The sequence below is a fragment of the Triticum dicoccoides genome, chromosome 2A (assembly GCF_002162155.2).
Source record: "Triticum dicoccoides isolate Atlit2015 ecotype Zavitan chromosome 2A, WEW_v2.0, whole genome shotgun sequence".
Lineage (NCBI taxonomy): Eukaryota > Viridiplantae > Streptophyta > Magnoliopsida > Poales > Poaceae > Triticum > Triticum dicoccoides.
The window spans coordinates 496,980,244-496,988,050 of NC_041382.1; positions in this window are offsets into that span (position 1 = coordinate 496,980,244).

The following is a 7,807-nucleotide window of genomic DNA, read 5'->3' on the forward strand; positions in this document are numbered from 1 at the left end:
CACGCCTCCCTGCCTCGTGGCCACCTCGAAGCTTCCCTGACGTCTACTCCAAGTCTCCTGGATTGCTTCTGTTCCAAAAATAACTCTCCCAAAGGTTTCATTCCATTTGGACTCCGTTTGATATTCCTTTTCTTCGAAACACTGAAATAGGCAAGAAAATAACAATTTGGGCTAGGCCTCCGGTTAATAGGTTAGTCCCAAAAATAATATAAAAGTGTATAATAAAGCCCATAAACATCCCAAACAAATAATATAATAGCATGCAACAATAAAAAATTATAGATACGTTGGAGATGTATCAAGCATCCCCAAGCTTAATTCCTGCTCGTCCTCGAGTAGGTAAATGATAAAAACAGAATTTTGATGTGGAATGCTACCTAACATATTTATCCATGTAATTCTCTTTATTGTGGCAATAATATTCAGATCCATAAGATTCAAGACAAAAGTTTAATATTGACATAAAAATAATAATATTTCAAGCATACTAACCAATCAATTATGTCTTCTGAAAATAACATGGCCAAAGAAAGCTATCCCTACAAAATCATATAGTCTGGCTATGCTCCATCTTCATCACACAAAATATTTAAATCATGCAGAACCTCGATGACAAGCCAAGCAATTGTTTCACACTTTTGATGTTCTCAAACTTTTTCAATCTTCACGCAATACATGAGCGTGAGCCATGGACATAGCATTATAGGTGGAATAGAATGGTGGTTGTGGAGAAGACAAAAGGAGAAGATAGTCTCACATCAACTAGGCGTATCAATGGGCTATGGAGATGCCCATCAATATATATCAATGTGAGTGAGTAGGGATTGCCATGAAACGGGTGCACTAGAGCTATAAGTGTATGAAAGCTCAAAAAGAAACTAAGTGGGTGTGCATCCAACTCGCTTGCTCACGAAGACCTTGGGCATTTTGAGGAAGCCCATCATTGGAATACACAAGCCAAGTTCTATAATGAAAGATTCCCACTAGTATATGAAAGTGACAACATAGGAGACTCTCTATCATGAAGATCATGGTGCTACTTTGAAGCACAAGTGTGGTAAAAGGATAGTAGCATTACCCCTTCTCTCTTTTTCTCTCATTTTTTTAATTTTTTAATTTTTTAATTTGGGCCTTTCTCTTTTTTTCTTTTTGGCCTTTTTTCTCTCTTTTTTTAAAGTTTTTCGTCCGGAGTCTCATCCCGACTTGTGGGGGAATCATAGTCTCCATCATCCTTTCCTCACTGGGACAATGCTCTAATAATGATGATCATCACACTTTTATTTACTTACAACTCAAGAATTACAACTCGATACTTAGAACCAAATATGACTATATATGAATACCTCCGGCAGTGTACCAGGATGTGCAATGAATCAAGAGTGACATGTATGAAAGAATTATGAAAGGTGGCTTTGCCACAAATACGATGTCAACTACATGATCATGCTATGCAATATGACAATGATGGAGCGTGTCATGATAAAACAGAACAGTGGAAAGTTGCATGGCAATATATCTCAGAATGGCTATGGAAATGCCATAATAGGTAGGTATGGTGGCTGTTTTGAGGAAGGTAAATGGTGGGTTTATGGTACCGGCGAAAGTTGCGTGGTACTAGAGAGCTAGCAATGGTGGAAGGGTGAGAGTGTGTATAATCCATGGAATCAACATTGGTCATAAAGAACTCACATACTTATTGCAAAAATTTCTTAGTTATCAAAACAAAGTACTACACGCATGCTCCTAGGGGGATAGATTGGTAGGAAAAGACCATCGCTCGTCCCCGACCACCACTCATAAGGAAGACAATCAATAAATAAATAATGCTCCGACTTCATCATATAACGGTTCACCATACGTGCATGCTACGAGAATCACAAACTTTAACACAAGTATCTCTCAAATTCACAACTACTCAACTAGCATGACTCTAATATCGCCATCTTCATATCTCAAAACAATCATCAAGTATCAAACTTCTCATAGTATTCAATGCACTTTATATGAAAGTTTTTATTATATCCCTCTTGGATGCCTATCATATTAGGACTAAATTCATAACCAAAGCAAACTACCATGTCGTTCAAAAAGACTCTCAAAATAGTTATAAGTGAAGCATGCGAGTTCATCTATTTCTTCAAAATAAAACCACTATCGTGCTCTAAAAAGATATAAGTGAAGCACTAGAGCAAATGACAAACTACTCCAAAAGATATAAGTGAAGATCAATGAGTAGTCGAATAATTATGCAACTATGTGAAGACTCTCTAACATTTAACAATTTCAGATATTGGTATTTTATTCAAAGAAAAAGCAAAACAAAAACAAAATAAAATGATGCTCCAAGCAAAACACATATCATGCGGTGAATAAAAATATAGCTCCAAGTAAAGTTACCAATGAATGAAGACGAAAGAGGGGATGTCTTCCGGGGTATCCCCAATCTTAGGCTCTTGCCACTCCTTATTCCATAGTCCATCAAATCTTTACCCAAAACTTGAAAACTTCACAACACAAAACTTAACAGAAAACTCATAAGGTCCGTTAGTAAAGAAAATAAATCACCACTTTTGTTACTGTTGTGAACTCATTCTAAATTCATAATGGTGTAATATCTACTGTATTCCAACTCAACTATGGTTCATACCATCCGATACTACTCATAGATTCATCAAAATAAGCAAACAACACATAGAAAACAGAATCTGTCAAAAACAGAACAGTCTATAGTAATCTGGATCAAACGTATACTTCTAGAACCCCAAAAATTCTAAAATAAATTTCTGGACGTGAGGAATTTATCTCTTAATCATCTTAAAAAATAATTAACTAAATATCCCTCTCCAATAAAAAATGGCAGCAAATCTCGTGAGCGCTAAAGTTTCCCCAAGTCTTCCCAAAGGTTCTACTTGGCACAAACACTAATTAAAAGCATAAAACCACATATACACAAAGGCTATATGAATTATTTATTACTAAACAGAATCAAAAAGCAAGAAATAAAAATAAAACTGGGTTTCCTCCCAACAAGCGCTATCGTTTAATGCCCCTAGCTAGGCATGACGATTTCAATGATGCTTACATAAAAGATAAGATTGTAACATAAAGAGAGCATCATGAAGAATATGACTAGCACATTTATGTCTAACCCACTTCCTATGCATATGGATTTTGTGAACAAGCAACTTACGGGAACAATAATCAACTAGCATAGGAAGGCAAAACAAGCATAACTTCAGAACTTTAAGCACATAGAGAGGAAACTTGATATTATTGCAATTCCTAGAAGCATACGTTCCTCCCTCATAATAATTTTCAGTAGCATCATGAATTAATTCAACAATATAACTATCACATAAAGCAATCTTTTCATGATCTACAAGCATAGAAAATTTACTACTCTCCACATAGGCAAAATTCTTCTCATTCGGAATAGTGGAAGTATCATAAGAAACTTGAATACTACAAATTGTTTCCACATTAAAAGAGTAATATTCAGGAAAAGGGTAATCATAATCATGAAAAGTTTTATTAATATAATCATCACTACTTTTTATAGCATAAGTATCATCACAATAATCATCATAAGTAGCAACTTTGTTCTCATCATAATCGATTGAAACCTCTTCCAAGATAGTGGAATCATTACTAAATAAAGTCATGACCTCTGTCGGTGTCAAAACCGGCGGATCTCGGGTAGGGGGTCCCGAACTGTGCGTCTAGGCCGGATGGTAACAGGAGGCAGGGGACACGATGTTTTACCCAGGTTTGAGCCCTCTTGATGGAGGTAAAACCCTACGTCCTGCTTGATTGATATTGATGATATGGGTAGTACAAGAGTAGATCTACCACTAGATCAGAGAGGCTAAACCCTAGAAGCTAGCCTATGGTATGATTGTTTTTCGTCCTACGGACTAAGACTCTCCGGTTTATATAGACACGGAGAGGGCTAGGGTTACACAGAGTCGGTTACAATGGTAGGAGATCTACATATCCGTATGACCAAGTTTGCCTTCCACACCAAGGAAAGTCCCTTCCGGACACGGGATGAAGTCTTCAATCTTGTATCTTCATAGTCCAGGAGTCCGGCCGAAGGTATAGTCCAGCTATCCGAACACCCCCTAATCCACGACTCCCTCAGTAGCCCCTAAACCAGGCTTCAATGACGACGAGTCCGGCGTGCAGATTGTCTTCGGCATTGCAAGGCGGGTTCCTCCTCCAAGTACTTCATAGAAGATTTTGAACACAAAGGTAGTGTTCGGCTCTGCAAAATAAGTTTCCACATATTGCCATAGAGAGAATAATATTTACACAAATCTAATCTGCTGACGTATTCCGTAGCGTGACATCACACTACGGCCAAGTATTTATTCAAATCGTTTTACTGTTCCACCTCAGCGCGTTTAGCAAGGCGGTTTTCTTGGCACGTCTTGTCAAAGCAGAGATCGTGTCCCCTTATTCCGGGATTCTCATCAATACGGGTGTGGGTAACCCAACCGTGCCATTGACTACGGCGCTTGGGAGATAAGCGAGTTTTACCAGGCTGGTGGGGGCGCATAGTCGCGTCCACCCATATAAGGGGATAAGGATCCACCTTTTCATCCACGCCTTCTTCCTCCTTTGCCTATCCATTTCCACGCACTCGAGCTCCAGCGCCCAAGTCCGCACACCCCACCTTAACCTTCTCCAGTCATGTCCGGAGCGGGAGGCAATTGGATGGTCTCCTCCATCACGGAGGGACACATCAAAAAGCTGAGGAAGGCCAGATACTTGTCTAACGACATTGCGCATCGGCTTCCCGAAGAGGGGCAGCTCATCCCCACCCCTAGGCCCCATGAGAGGGTGGTGTTCCTCGCCCATTTCCTCCGCGGACTGGGCTTCCCTCTCCACCCATTTGTCCGGGGGCTCATGTTCTACTATGGCCTGGATTTCCATGATCTGGCCGCGAACTTTGTCCTCAATATCTCGGCGTTTATCATCGTGTGCGAGGCTTTCTTCTACATCCGCCCCCATTTTGGCCTATGGCTCAAGACTTTCAATGTCAAGCTGAAGGTGGTGCATGGCACCCAGGTGGAGTGCGGAGGCGCCATGGTGGGCAAGATGCCCAACGTCCTATGGCTCGAGGGCTCCTTCATGGAGTTACTAAAGGGGTGGCAATCAGGGTGGTTTTACATCACCGAGCCACGCGACCCTGAATGGGTCGCAGCCCCCGAGTTCCGATCCGGACCCCTATGCGGCTCACCTCCTGGAAAGAGACGGGCCTGTGGTGGGGTAAAAAAGGAGAGCTGACCGGACTCCAAACATGCGTCCAAACCCTGGTGGACAAGAAGCTCAAACTTGTCAACGTAGTCCAGGTTATGCTCATCCGCCGGATCCTCCCGTGTCAACAACGGGATTTCATCCTGTGGGAGTTCGACCCGGCTCTTCGACATGACATACGCAGATGCCTGGAAGGTGCTTTTCAAGGGTGCCGAGGCCCCCGCATCCGCTACCGAGGATCGCGGATTCAGCACGCTGCGTCACGCTCGTGCAGTGAGCTGTCTTTACCTTTTACCGGGTATTAGTTTTTCATAGTTTGACTCCATGCGGGATCTAAGCCCCCTTACCTTTGACAGGATTGGCAGGAGACGTCCGGACAGATCAACTGTCCGGCTCCTTTGCCCGAAGGCCCAGCGGACGCTCACTTGGCGAGGCTGCTGGTTTCGGCACCCTATGTGGTGCCGGAGAAGAAGGCCAAGAAGGCCACGTGGACTCAAAAGAGCGCCCGGCGCCAGGAGGTGTCGGATTCATCATCCGACGATTCCAACGCGCACTCCTCCCGTGAAGACGAGGAGGAGGAAGAAGAGACCTCTCCCCCTCCAGCGGGGGAAGGGAAGAAAAGGAAGGCCGCCCCAACCGGGGAGGCCGAAGGGTCCAAGAAGGGGAAGACCCTTCCTCCGGACTACTCCACCAACGCCGACGATGGCGAAGAGGAGTGGCCGCACAGGGCCAAGCCCCTGGCGAGATCGTAAGTATTCGGACACCAGAGCGATTCATAGTGTTCCTTTCTTGCACAGCTCCTCCTTACGCCGAATATGATTGTGCAGTCCGCACAAGGCCGGGCTCGACGAGTCGTCGAGCGGCTCCCTGGATTCGTCGGATGTGAATTCGCTTCCGACGGCTTCCTCCCCCCACCCTACGGACGGCGCCGAGGTGGAATCCCAACAGGTTCCAAGCCAGGAGGAGGTGGTCCTGGAGGCGCCGCAAGGCAACCTCCCGGACTCCATGCGTAAAGGGGATAGAACCCCCAAGGCTCCAAGTCCGGCCTTGAGCCGGACACCGCGTCGGAACCTTCAACGGTTCCGGACTCCAGTAGGCGGCCTCCTTCCAAGAGGAGCAAGCTTACCGAGCCGGTGACCTCCGTCCAACCGGAGGCACCGGGCAATTTGCTGGAGACGCTTAACGGCGCCTCCATCGACGAGGAGCACCGCACTATTATGAGTGCGGTGATCCAGAAGGTTCAGTCCGCCAAGAGCGGCGGACTGACTGAAGCCTGTGCCAGCCTTCTAATAGGCTTTGAGGTAAGTAAAGAATATGTAAAAATATTACCGCATAGACAGTAGCCCCTGATGCTCTGTTCGGTGTTCGGAAAGAAAAGCCGAATAGAGGATCTAATAACATTCGCAAGAGTCTAACATAATCAAGTCAATATGCGTATGCAGGCTTCGCTGCTGGCCTCCGCCGCACTGACTGCGGAGGTGGATACGCTGAAGCAAAACCTCGTGCGGTTCAAGAATGAGCTCAGCCATGCCAAGAGGCAACTCGAGGAGAAGGAAGGTAAGCAATACCTTGCGCAAGTATATAGAGAAGATGTGGTTGCAAAAAATGACAGGATAAACGTGCTATTATAGGGGCTACGACCGAGGTGGCAACCCTTAAGAAAGCGCTGTCTGAGACCGAAAACAGAGCGGCCGCGGAGCGTACAGAGAGAGGGAAGCAGGAGGCGCGAGTGGAGGAGGTGCAGAAAGAGCTCCAGGCTCTCGTGAAAAAACACGAGAGTTTGGAGCTTGACTCGAAGACGCAAGCGTCCGAGCTTGCGGCAGCCCTCGAAAACGCGAAGTCTGCCATGGCCGAAGCCCAGAAAGCCCTCCAAGAAATTGGAGATATGAAGAAGATAGCGGCGGATAAGGCATTCATTATGCAAATCAAGCACGTGAAAGTGAATTACTTGTTACTTACCCAAGTCCGGAGCTCTCCAGGAGCATTCATAGATTTGCCCCGTAGTGCGTCAGATGCCACCGCCTACTACCGAGCCGAGGAGGGGAGCTCGACGGAGAAGGTGTTCTGGTCTCAGTATGCTGAGGCCGGACACCTGGTGCCTTTGACTGACCAGCTGAAGCAAATGGTCGAGCTCCACAAGGTGGCCGAACAGGCCATAAAGGGCCTCATAGTTCGGCTTTGGCCTAGATAGGCTCTACCTAGGAGCTACTTCAGGCTGGTGAGGCGGCTGGTGGATGCCTGTCCACGGCTTGAAGTAATCAAGCGCTGCGTCTGCATCGAAGGTGCCCGTAGGGCGCTTGCCCGTGCTAAAGTGCACTGGGCAAGATGGATGCAGAGAAGCTGGTGAAGGACGGGCCGCCGCCGGGCAAGGAGCATCGCGTCCGGGAAGCGTATTATGAGGGCGTCCTGAAAGGTGCCCGCCTTATAGCGGATGAATGCTCCAAAGATGTAATTTTTGAGTAAACTCGCATTTGTGATCATGTACACTGAAAACTTGTTCATATGCGCTAAGCAACACTTTTGAATTTAAAATATTACCTTCTGTGCG